Source organism: Acinonyx jubatus, chromosome X, assembly GCF_027475565.1.
Source record: "Acinonyx jubatus isolate Ajub_Pintada_27869175 chromosome X, VMU_Ajub_asm_v1.0, whole genome shotgun sequence".
NCBI classification, from domain to species: domain Eukaryota; kingdom Metazoa; phylum Chordata; class Mammalia; order Carnivora; family Felidae; genus Acinonyx; species Acinonyx jubatus.
The window spans coordinates 79,607,968-79,621,692 of record NC_069389.1 but is presented as its reverse complement, the minus strand read 5'-3'; the positions used below and the strand labels follow the sequence as shown (position 1 = coordinate 79,621,692).

The window sequence follows — 13,725 nt, the reverse complement described above, 5'->3', positions numbered from 1 at the left end:
TCCATCTCAATGGATTTGTCTATTTGGGCATTTCAGACAAATGGACTCACATAATATGTGGTCTTTGTTCCTGGATTCTTTTATTTAGCATAATTGTTTTAAGGTTCTTCCATGTACAAACATGTATGAAAACTCCATTATGTTTTATTGTTGAATAATAGTCCATTGTATGAATATATCACATTTTATTCATTTATTCATAAATTGATGGATGTTTGGGTTGTTTCCACTTTTTGGCTATTATGAATAATGCTGCTATGAATTTTTTTTAATGTTTATTTATTTTTGAGAGCAAGAGAACAGGAGCTGGGGGAGGGGGTGCAGGGAGAGAGGGAGACAGAGGACCCAAAGTGGGATCTATGTTGAGGGAAGAGAGCTGGATGCAGGGCTCCAACTCACAAACTGCAAGACCATGACCTGAGTCAAAGTTGGACACTCAACCAATTGAGCCACCCAGGTGACCCTGAACGTTTCTGTACATGTTTTCGTGTTAAAATATGTTTTTATTTCTCTAGTAGTGGACTCTCTGGGTCACATGGTAATCACATATTTAAATATTTTTGTTTCAATTTTTTATTTAACTTTTATTAACATATGGTGTAATATTGGTTTCAGGAGTAAAATTTAGTGATTAATCACTTACATATAACACCCAGTGTTCATCACAAGTGCCCTTCTTAAAACCCATCACCCATTTAGCAAATTCCATGCCCACTTCCCAACCAGCAACCCTCAGTTTGTTCTCTATCTTTAAGAGTCTCATATGGTTTGTTCCCGTCTATCATCCCCCCCATCCCATTTGTTCATCTGTTTTGTTTCTTAAATTCAATATAAGAGTGAAATAATATAGTATTTGTCTTTCTCTAATTTCACTTAGCATACTACTCTCTAGCTCCATCCACATCATTGCAAATGGTGAGCTATCGTTCCTTTTGATGGCTGAGTAATAGTCCATGATACATGTGTATATATACCATATTTTCTTTATTAATTCATCATTCTGTGGACATCTGGGCTCTTAATAATTTCGCTTTTGTTGATAATGCTACTATAAACATCAGGGTGCATGTGTCCCCTTAGAATTGATATTTTTGTATCCTTTGTTTGGGTAAATACCTAAGAGTGCAATTGCTTGGTTGTAGGGTACCTCTATTTTTAAGTTTTTGAGGAACCTCTATACTGTTTTCCAGAGTGGTTACACCAATTTGCATTCCCACCACCAGTATAAGTCCCTCTTTCTCCACATCCTCACCAACATCTGTTGTTTCCTATATTGTTAATTTTAGCCATTCTGACAGTGTGAGGTAGCACCTCATTGTGATTTTCATTTGTAGTTCCCCAATGATGACTAATGTTGAGCATCTTTTCATGTGCCTGCTAGCCATCTGGGTGTCTTCTTTGGAAAAATGTCTATTCAACACATGTTTAACATTTGGAGAAACTGCCAAACTGTTTTTCATAGTTGCTACACCATTTTCCATTCCTACCAGCAATATATGAGTGCTCCAATTTCTCCACATCTTTGCCAACATTTATTTTCACTTAATAATTTGTAGCCATCTTAGTGTGTGAAATGGTATCTCATTTTATTTTGATTTGTATTTCCCAAATGACTAATGACGTTAGGTATCTTTCCATGTGCCCTTTGATTATTTTCATGTCTTTTTTATGTATACTGAGATCTGTGACCATTTTAACAGGGCTACTTTTCTTTTTTATATTCTAAGAGTTTATTTTTTTATTTATTCTGGATACACATTCCTTATCAGATATATGATTTGCAAATATTTTCTCTGATTCTGTGGGTTGTCTTTTCACTTTATTATAGCGTCCTTTGATGTGAAAAAAAATACATATTTTGATGAAGTCCAATTGATCCAATTTTTCTTTTTGTGCTTTTGGCATTATATGTCACAAACTGTTGGCCTAATTTAAGGGCACAAAGAATTTAACCTTATATTTTCTTTAAAAAAATTTTTAAAGTAAACTCTATACCCAATGTGAGGCTTGAATTCATGACCCTGGTATGAAGAGTTGCATGTTCTGCAGACTGATCCAGCCAGGAACCCCTCTTTTAAGACTTTTTTGGGGTCTTCAATAGCTTTCTTTTAACAGAGAGAAACAAGGCTGAAATAAGTTTACATTATTGGAGCCGATGGTGGTTATCTTTCCAAAGGGTGAAGTGTGAGCCCAGCTGGCAGTACACAAAGGTTAAATCCAAAGCCCAGATATCCTCTTTCCTTGTTGGGCCCTGCATGTCTTGCTCATGATATGAGATGCACAACCACACTGAATGAAGTAAAAGTTCCAAATGGGCAGAGGTGACATCCCGACAGGAGACAATAAAAAAAATCATTGTAGAGGATGTTGAAGTAAAGTGTAGTTACCTACTCTCTGCTATTCTCTGATGAGAAAGGTGAGGGTATGGGATGAGTGGTAAGTTATGTTCTTTTTTCCTCAAATAAGTAAATCATATAGGATGGGGTTGAGGGCCAATCATGCAGTAGAATAGGCTGAGAATCTAGGCTAGTTATAGATCTCTGTGCCTAAAGAAAAGAACAGCAATGATAAGGGAGAAGAGGGGAACAATAAAATGCCTGAAAGTATTAAAAAGAAAAGTTTTTTTTTTCTTAAGACAAGAAATAGCATCTTTTATTTTCCTCGCTGCAGTGGCCGCAGACTTACTGGTTTTCATGAAACAAGATTTCTGTAACAAGGTCTTTTGATAAGTTTGCTCAATCACAGAAGGACAAATACAAGGCTGACTGCTAATATTAGAACTAGGTCTTTCCCCCAAATCTTCTTGTAGATGCTATTCTCATGCTGGTTCTACAGAGGTACCCCCAACACCATAAGATGCTTCACTTAAAACTTCTGAAATATTGCAATGACATAATCAAGAGGTTTTTGGGGCTATGTCTTTATTGTACATGTAAACTCTTTTGGAACAGCTTAAGTTAAAGGATGAGCAGGAGTTTGGTTTTAAGCCACAAAGTTTCAGACACCATCCACAGATGCCTCTGCCCTACTTTATTCCATGTCCTTTTCTGAGAAATGCATTCAATGCTTGATTGTTGAATGGTATGGGCAAGATAGCCCACGTTGCGCAAGGTGACCCTTGCCACAGAGATGCAGCCATCCTTTGTCATGTAGATGGAGAACTCCTTGTTCAGCCTCTAAACCAGTTCAGGTTTTAGTCCTGTGAAACAAAACATACCAATCTGGTCAGTAATGCGCTGTCAGTTGGGGGCAGTCTTCCTTTTGAGGTTGGAGACCAGCTGAATTTGCATGCAAATTATGTGATGGCCCATGCTTTTTACTTCCTGCAACCACTGTTTTTGCAGGTCAGGACTGGTCAGGATAGTTGAAGCAATCTGGGTCCCATTGATTGGAGGGTTGGAATATATGGGATGCATCAAGATCTTCATTTGTGATTGGCCTCACAGCATCTTGGCAAACCACAATGAAGGCTCCCACATGCTCACTGTATAACCCAATGTTCTTGGTATAGGATTGGCAGAGACAAACAGTAATTCCCTGTTTGATGAAGATGAAGTGATATACAGCCCAGGCATATTTTTGCCATCACCACTGGCAAAGCCTTGGTAGGACATGTAAAACGACACAAAGAAATTGTTTTTCTTCATCACTGTTGCTGCTTCCTTCCATTTCTCAGGGTAAGGGTCCACTCCTGGACTGTGGACACAAGCATGAAGGAGAACACTTTACTGTGGCATTTTCAAAATGTCCTCTATAGTGCCTATAAAGTCACAGCTGCATGTCTTGGGGCCTTAGTATTGATAATCATGTAATTGCACACCAGCATCCCTGAAGATGGGTGTGTAATTTCTCCAAGATGGTTGGGCAGAAAGACATCTTGGCTTAACTTAAAAAAATCTTTTCAAAAAACTGGCTTCAATCATCAAGGCCGCATTTCCAGAAATGGTCTGTATGGTGACATACCAGCTACTTTTCAACACTTCATTGTTCTCACTCAGGGCTAGTTCTGCAGATGCCTTACAAAATTTACCAAATCCTGCGATGGACAGGTATTCCTTGTCAAATTTTTTGGCAGTAATCTGGGCCTTTGCCTTCTGAACACTATAAGGCACATAAGGCTTTCCGTTATCATCTCAGTAGGCACCAACTACCATTTTTTTTTTTTGCTGTTGACACCTCTCTTAAAGGTTTATGTGACTCCCAGGATGGGATCTGGGGGCCCCATCCCAACACGGGTCCACAAGGAGCTGGCTCTGGCAGAAGTCACGGCAGCAAGGCCTCAGTGGAAGGTGGTGGCAACCTCAGACAGAACATGGCTGGAGTGCAGCACAGCCATGGTGGGTGGTGAGAAGGCAGTAGGTAGCTGCAGGATGGAACAGAGGGCCAGTGGGCACAGACACCGCTTTTAAGATTTTTATGGTGATTTATGCTTGTACATGGTGTGAGATAGGGATACAAATTAATTATTTTGTGGGTGGATATCCAGTTATTTTTTTAACCAGTTGTTGAAAAGACTATTCTTTACTCTGAATATTTTTGGAACTCTGGTTGAAAATAAATTGTTCATAAAGGTGAGGGTGTGTATGTCTGTGTGTGTGTGTACTTTAATTCTATTACATTAAACTATATGTTTATCTTTAAGGCAGTACCATATGGTATTGATAACTTTAGCTTTGTAGTAAGGTTTAAAATAGGGAAGTATGGGTCTTCCAACTTTATTCTTCAAGAACATTTTGTCTATTCTGGGTTCATTGGATTTTCATATGAATTTTAGTATTAACTCATCAATTTCTGTAAAGAAACAAGCTGAGATTTTGATATGGATAGCACTGAATCTGTATATTAATTTGGGGTGTATTGCCATCTTAACAATCGTAAGTCTTCTGATTCAGGAGCATGATATACTTTGTACTTATTTAGGTCTTTTAAAATTTACTTCAATAATGTTTTACAGATTTTTGGAGTATATATTTTGCATTTATTTTATTAAATTTGTTTCCTAGGTATGTTATTTAAATTTTTTTTCCTGAAGTATTGTTGACACACAATTGTACATTAGTTTCAGGTGTACAATATAATGATTCAATAAGTCTATACGTTATGCTGTGCTCACCATAAGTGTAGTTACCATCTGTCACCATACAATGCTATTACTATACCATTGACTATATTTCCTGTGCTGTAACTTATATCCTTGTGACTTATTCATTCCACAGCTGTAAGCCTATACCTCCCACTCTTCTTTACCCATTTTGCTCATCCTCCATCCCCTCTCTTCTGGTAAACATCAATTTGTTTTCTGTATTTATGGGTCTATTTCCTAAGTATGTTATTTTGGATGCTACTATAAATGGAATGTTTTCTTAATTTCATTTTCTGATTGTTTATTACTAGTGTATAGTAACAAAAGTTACTCTTGTATATTTATTTTGTATCCAGAAACAATGCCGAACTTATTTATTAATTCTAATATTGTTTTGGTAGTTTCCTTAGGACTTTACATATACATGCTCATGTCATCTCAACATAATATTATTTTTAAATTATTTACATATTTCACAGTAAAATTAATATACCTTTTTCATGAGCTTACTTTTTTTGGAAGTACAGCATCCAAATAGTTATTTTATACAAAGTAACTTCAAGTTCCTATTATCCATTCCTTCATTTCTCCTAGCTCCCTCTTATCCTTAGAGACTCTAAGCACTCACTTCTGAGATCACAGGAGGTTTGTCCAAGACTGAGTGCAGAAAACCTGCATCATTTCCTGCTGCTTCTGGGAGATGGTGGGCATGCAGTTTGAGAAGGGTGTGGGTACTGGAAAGGAGAAGGTGTTCTGAGTTTCTTTGGTCTTGGTATTCCTCACAGTCATCATTCATAATGCACAGACTGGGAGAAAGTTGGACCCTCAGACAACTAGAGAAATGGACAACCCCACACCCAACAACAATCCTGCTCTCACTGTCACTTAGCAATCAGATTCTTCCCATACCCTTACTGTGCCTGCCCCTGGATTCCTTGGCTGGTACTTCTGGTCCCCTACAGAGACTATTTTTGGAGGCATTGTCAACCAGCTTAGCTAGGTATGCAGATTTAATTCTAATGCATTTACCCTTTACAGCAGCACAAGGAATGGGCACTCCAATCCCCATTTTCAGAGTAATACAGTCAGTCACTGAGGTGTTATAACTTGACCAAGGTCACTCAGCTGGCTAGTGAGTGTTGAGGTCAGGAAAAGAATCTGGTTCTCTGGCTCCAGAGTCCATACACTTAACCACTAACCTAGAACTCTCCTTAGTTCTGTTGTCTTTCCAAAATACTGAGAAAACCTCTATGCTATACCACATTCCTACACCACTGGCCTCAGCCAGAGATGGGTGTTTGTTTCCATGCAGTGCACACAACACAGCACTTACTTGGAATTGCTATCAGAAGTCAAGATGAAGGTCCAGGTGAAATCACAGAGAGAACCTTGAGAATTTCCTTCCACTTCAATGACAACAAACAACAATGTCCCTTTAGAGTTGTACATACTTTTAACACAAGCAATATTCCCCATTCAGGGTTTTACCTGATAGTCTTGCAGCACCCTGATGGGAGCCAGATAGGTTTTTCGCTGGTAGATATGAGGGGGCTTCAAGGACTTAGAGGGAAAAAGTAGGGATAATCAACTCCCAGAGATAGGACCCCCAACATGTATTGGATCCTCTGATAAATATGTGTTCACTTGATTCATTTTGTAAAGCAGCCCAAGATAAGGGTATTACTAGCTTATTTCACAAAAGAGGAAACTGGAAGGTTAGGTAATGGGACCAAAGTAACAGAGTAAGGAACTCAGATGAGAGCTATAAAATACCACAGCCTGTGCCTCTAACATGTAAGCTGTGTTGGGGAAGAAAGGCATGGATGTACGTCAGACCAAGATAGTCTGGGGGCAAGGTGGGGATGGGAGAACACAAAGGGAATCCAAAGGGGAGGGAAGGGAAGAAAATAAAAGGAAGGAAGGGAAGGGAAGGGGAGGGGAGGGGAGGGGAGGGGAGGGGAGGGGAGGGGAGGGAAGGGAAAGGAAAGGAAAGGAAAGGAAAGGAAAGGAAAGGAAAGGAAAGGAAAGGAAAGGAAAGGAAAGGAAGTAACTTGGAAAGCCAGGAGAATTGGGAGGTAGCCAAGCCAGGGGCAGGATATAGTGCAGGATCAGGGGAGGGGACTCTACACTCACCTTCTTTAAAAACCCCATTGACAGAAAAATAGAGCAGGGAAGGTAAAGAACAGTTGCTAAGGCTCTCAGTATCCTTCTACACCTCCTACCCATTTCTGACTTTCATGGTCTGCCTAAGGCAGGAAATACATGGTCGCCATCCAGATGCTCAGGTCTACCACATAGGAGTGAAAGTCATGCTGAGTTTTGGGCAACATATTGAGGGAGTCAACAATGTCATACTTTGTATGCTTAAAAGCTGAATCCACAGGTCTGTAGGGAAAAGAGAAGTAAGGGTCAGGTCATCAGCCTCTATATATGTTCCCTTCACATCCCGTTTCCCATGATGATCTTGCTTTATACATTTACCAGAGTCCTCAACCTTCTTAATGTCCCTGGTATCCTTGAAGTATTCTTCCAAGCTGTTTCTAGAAAAAAAGAGGGACAGAATGTGGTATATATGTTTCTAGGCAGTGTAGATGTTTCTAGGAGCTGACCCGTGTTTGCTGGGGAGACACATAGCCTTAGAGCAGAGTCTGAGCTGTGATACTCACAATGCTGCATCTTCAGGGTTTAAGGGAATGGTCAGGGAGAAGCACGCCTCATCATGCCAAGCATTGAGGAGACCCTGTTCATCTCCAGAGTCATAGATCAAGTAATATCTGAAGAGGAACAAAGGCAATGGGTTATCTCTGTGGTTTGGGCCACCAAGGGGACATGAAAGTTCCCCTCAACCCAGTAACAGATCGATGCTTGGGTGGCCTGTCCCATTCCAGTCCTCTTCTGCCTCATGGTCTCAAGGGTACTTACTGAAGCAGAAATGGAAAGATTCGATTCGTAAGAATCTAAAATCCTTTATAGTTTTCTTCATATCAAAAGATGCCTTGAAACTATGTGGTAGACAAAGCCTCCCTTGCAACATCCCAAATCTCCCTTGGTCCATCCTCACCTTATAAGGTGTTATTATCTTGGGGACTTCAATATAAATTATATTGGTATAATATACACCATATATATATATATATATATATATATATACACCAATAATATGCATTTATATAATATATATATACCAAATTAAATTGGTAACACCTGGCCATCCTGAGGAAGGAAGAGGAAGTCAGAAGTGCATGCCACGAATGTTGCAATGGATGAAAAAAGGGCATGAATAGGTCCAAGGGGAACAAAGGTCAGAGTTCCTATGTGAAATGGCCCCCAAAATTTTATCAGCAAGACTACAGTAGGAGTCTTCAACAGAGGGTCCCAGATGCCTCTACTAAAAGGCTAAGGTCAGATACAAAAACATAACCTATGTAAGTCCCCCAAAAAGCTGTAGGGCGCTTGTGGAAGTCATCAATGTTAATAAGAGGAGACAATGATGAATGTAGGCACTTACCAGGCATAACAATGTGGGGAAACAATCTCTGATGGCACTTTTCAAAATCAAAAATAGAAAGAAATAAATGATAGTTTAGGCTGTAAAAGTTCTCTCCCTCTGTCTCTTCTTCCTCCTGGGTAGCTCCCACCTAAACTGTCTTGATTGTCTTCTCCAGTATCACAAGAAGCAATATTTGGATCCCAGGCTCCAGGGATGCCTCCCCCTCCCTGCCTTCCTTCTTTCCTCCAGGTTCCCACTGAAGGCTCCAGAGAAAAGAGGGTATGGGGTGGGTGCCCAGGGCTCTGCTACCTCACTAGCGGTCCAGCATTCTGCAGGACCATGATACCCCTCAGGAATGACCCAGAATGCTGGAGAAGGGAGGTGAGTGAGGCCGGGCTCAAGAGGCAGGGATGGAAAGTGAAGACCGAGGGGGAGTGAAGGTGGGAGGAGAGAGGTGAGAGGGACATAGGGGAGTAGTGATAGAGGAAGAAGAGAAAAAAAAAGCACAAGGAAAGGGAAAAAAAAAGGTCTACTATGGTGGTGGTGGTCAGAGAAGAAGAGAGAAGGGGGAAGTGGCCCCCTAGTTGCTGCCCTTTCCTTCATCTGCCCTGGCTGGCCCTGGCACCCAAGGTAGGAATGGAAAACATGAAGGTGTTGGGCTTGGTGCCCACTGGACTCTGGTTGAAGTTTTGTCACTTGTGTGAGCTCATCCTGAGCTGAGCATGGGGAACAAGGCAGCTACGGGGGCAGAAGAGCTTCTCTTGAAAGAGTAGAGGGTCAAGCCCAAGTCAGCATGGGGCTGATGGTCCGTGGCCCCCTCTTATGATCACTACCTTCCCTCCTGCCCCTGTGCCTATCTCAATCGGTTCCTAGCCTGAGGAATCATACCTGTGCTGGGCCACCCAGGACTCCTCTGAAGGACCAGTTAGGATGATGTGACATGTATGGGGGTTGCCTCTGAGAGTCCTGTCCTTCTATCTCAAGTACCTCTTCCTTCTGACTTTCATTCCTGCCTCAGGAAGCCCTCTGCTCACTGGCAGTCACCCACTTCTGGCCACTTGACTCAGGGAAACCTGGTTTCTCCGAAGGAGGGCCAGTTCCTGGCATTGGGTCAGAGGAACACACAGATGCCATGATAGTAGCACCCCATGACCTTGGCCCTCATCATGGGGCAGGAAAGCGATCATGGCCACCTGGGATTAGAGAGGGGGCCCATTTGTTTCAAGGGAAATAGGGCTCCTCTTGGTGAGAAGCAGGAATGCAGGAAGGCTGGTATCAGCATGAGGCCCTGGGCTGGAGGACCCTTCTCAGTTCAGGTCACAGAATCTGGCTCAAGGTGGTTACTCCTGTTCCTGAAGAGAAGATGCCCTGCTTCCTGGAGCATTTTCATGGGAAGGAATACTATGGAAAACCAGGTGCAGAATGGGTAAACAGAGGAAGGGAAATACCTCTGAGCACAGGTAAGAGACACAGAGAGAGGAGGGAGGGGTCTGTGGTCTTCCTAGAGGACCAGTGCTACCACATCCTTTAGGGAGGCACTCTCAGGGGTAATTCAGACTTCCAACGTGCAAGGGTCCCCAGGAGGGGTGACAGAGGTTACCACAGACCTTATATAGGTGGACTTGTTTGTGCTGTATAAGGTGTTCCCTTTTAGTCACAGCTCTTCAAGCTTCAGCCCTTTCATCTTGCTTAACTCCCAGGCTGACTGTACCTGAAAAATGTAGGAAGAAACCTGGAAAAATGTCCCAGGAATAAAGAGACACCTGGGCCTTTGCACTCTTAGTCCCCACCCACCCCCTCAGGTACCTTCTCCTGCCTCTGGTCAGTTGGCACTCTGAGAAGCACTACTACCCACTGTCAACCCCAACTTTGATCTGCTTCCCTCTTCCCACCTCATTTTTGGACAGGTTCAAGATCTTGACTGTGGGGACTATCTGTATAACGTCAGACAGGCCATCCAGCTGATACAGTTTGTTCTTGCACAAGTTCAAGGACAAAAGCTTTTGGTGAAGAAGAATTAGAGTAATGGTTACTACCTAGGGCTTCAGAAATAAGCCTTCCCTCCACCACATTTGTTCCACCCCCTACCATAATACCAGCAGTATAAGGCATAAGGCCTTATCTTGGAGAAATTCTCTTTGATGATCTGCAGGGTGGCAGATATGCAGTTTCTTCAATTCAGTATTATAGCAATATCATGGTCCACCAACTCTTCAGAAAGGTGAGAGAATGTAATCAGAAGGCTGAGAGGGGTCCAGGACCAGCACCAGCCTCTCCTTGATCACCATCTCTGAGTGTCACTCCCAGGCAATCCCCTAGAATTACTGCTGTCAGTTGTACCTGGGTCAAAACGAACTTTATGGAGGTCAAGACATTTTTGGACAATATCATAGCATTTTCTCATGGTCAGCTGCAGAGAAAGGTAGTGAGAGCCACTGAGTCTGTCATGGTATAGGGAAGTTGGGGGTTGGGGGAAGAAGAGTAGGTCTGGGTATGAACACACAATGGGCATCAAGTCTTCATTAACTTTAGCTTCTCCATTTCTTCTGGCTCCAATTTATTCTGAGAGTGATAAGAATAGTAAGTAACAAAAACAGAGTAAGGTACAGCAGAGATATTGACACGTATAGATACAAGAAGGAGAGGTGGGATAAGCACTAGGAACTCTCATTATAAGGAAGACGACCAGCCACTGGCCTGCCTTATTGCATTGGGACTAGTTACGGGTAATATCTTCAACACATACCTTTTTATTTTCCTCATCACAAATCTTGTGGTTGATATCCTTCAATGCAGAGGCAGCACTACCATCCTGGATAAAGAACTGGGCCCGGTCTTTTAAATAATGGAACTACAGGAATTGAAGGCAACAGTAATAGTGTCAGAGGCTGTGGCCCCTGCTGAGCCATCTCTTTCCCCTCCCTATGGAGGGGATTCACCACACATCTGGATTCACCATCCTTTCTTACATCGACCATGGTGAAGGGGACACTACAGTGATTTTGGATTGAGTTTAGTAACCATGTCTTGTTATACTTTATTCCGTAAGGAATCTAAGGGTGAAAAGAAGGGATGGGAGAGAAGGGAGACAACAGGGCATTAAGACTGTAGAACAGACCCAACCCGGGTCTACTTAACTTTAAAAGACTTCTAAAGTAGGACTTTTGACATGATTTTAACTTTTTATTTTGCCGCCATGGATTTTCTAATCATCCATTCTCCCAATTCAAATATTTAACTTCCAAACAATAAAATTTAGATATTTAAAATGATATTCCTTTAATAATGTTCCAGCAAATCCTATGCATTGAAAACCTTACCCATTTTTCTGAAAATGAATTTAGAGTCTACACCTCCATAGTCAACTTGAGCCGAATGCTGTGTCATCTGGTGAGGAGTTGCTCCATATCCTTGGCAGTAGTTTCAACTTTTGCCTTTAGTCAACTTCCTGTGACCTTCTTTCAGTCAACCTGTTTCCTTTGTATTTTTTGTGGGAACCTCCTCTTAGTTGATCAAGGATGTTATCTCCTCTTGTCCTCAACAAAGTTCCTAGCATTTCTATATGAGACCCACACAACTCCCCTTGATCTGCCTCTCCAGAACATTCCCTGCTTTGTGCCAGGACACTTACTGTGATCCTGAACCAGCCCCCTTGGTTTCCACCCTATGTGTTCTCCATATCTCTCTCTGGAAATGTTCTGTTTTGGTATTCCTTATGCCATTTCACACTGCTATTGTTGGTTTGGAAGGCAGAGGAAGTGCTATGGTGAAGTGGATAGAAGGGAGTGTCCATAAATGTATAGAAATGCTACAAAATCTTCTATATACTCTCACCCAATAATAACAAGTCTGTAATTAGGATTGCTTAGTTGTTACTCAAGTTCTATCACTCTTCACTTTTCCAGTGAAAGAAGAAAAAGACCATGGCGAGTAAAAAGTTGCAGCATCTCAGCTGCTGTGTATGCAAGCCAGGCTCCCTGGTTACTGTCTTATTTGGAGGTCCTATTGGGAATGCCTCATTGCCATGTTTCCATCATCCTCCTAAACGTAGGAAGGATGAAGCTAATACTGACCATGTTCATAACTAAAGATCCCTTTGCCAAAATTACCCTGGCAAGAATCCCCACCTTTATTTTTCCTTGAGGAGAGCTACTGCCATCATTTTTGTTTTAAATAAAAAATAAATTTAAAATCAAATTTATTTTAACATTGAAAAAATACATACAAGTTCGAATGAAGACACATCAGTGACCCAATACCATGTACCTCATCTTGGTCTAACATCATGGTAGGGCAAGCAAAGTGTTAACCTGACCGAATAGAACAATGATACAAACACCAGAAAGCATACTTCTTTACCTGTCTAGATATGGAAGCTTTATTTGACAGATGGCATAAACCAGGGAGGAAATCTTGAAGTAGGAGGGACCATGTGGGACCATTGAGAAAATTGGGTGGTATTTATAAAGAATAGAAGTATGACGTTCATGAGTTATACACTAGGTAGGCATCTGAATCTTGCCTTCTTTCAGGCATCTCTAATTTAAGAACTTCACCACAACCTGGTAGGCAAGCTTTCTCTTACCTTCCAAATCCAATAAACTACCAAACTGATTTAATTAATATCAGCAAGCTGTACTTTTCTTTTAGTATAGTACAAAATTTAATGTCAGGTGAGACTGATGTTACAGACTCCTAAACTGTCTCTCTCCCTTTAGCCTTACTCTCAACAGTGGTCTGAAATATTCTGAGTGAGCTTTCTTTTGCCCAGTCTGAAATGTCCTTCAGCTCAGGAGACAATTATTTCTAATCTCTTCCCTTTTATAACAAGGAACTGAACAATGAACTGGAATAATAGATGTCAACTACAATTTCCAAGTGTCTAGATACTTTTCTATTTGCTTTCTGTTGATAGTTTGATTCCATTATGGTCAGAGAACATACTCTATATTTCATTTATTTTGGATTAGATTAAGTTTGTTTTATGACCCAACAGATGGTCTATCTTGATGAGGTTACATGGGAACTTGAAAAAATGTGTACTCTGTTGTTGTTGAGTAGAGTATTTTGGCATATGTTATGTAGATTCTGCTACTGCATGATTGTATTATTCAGCTCTTCAATATTCTTGATGATTTTCTCTCTAGTAATT

The 13,725-nt window shown here is 41.2% G+C and overlaps 2 pseudogenes; both read right to left on the bottom strand.

The window, feature by feature from the left end:
• Positions 1–11,551, bottom strand: part of LOC106974088 (nuclear RNA export factor 2-like) — a 14,109-nt pseudogene extending 2,558 nt beyond the window's left edge.
• On the bottom strand, positions 2,958–4,336 carry LOC106974087 (aspartate aminotransferase, mitochondrial-like; annotated as a pseudogene).
• Positions 11,552–13,725: the final 2,174 nt, after the last annotated feature.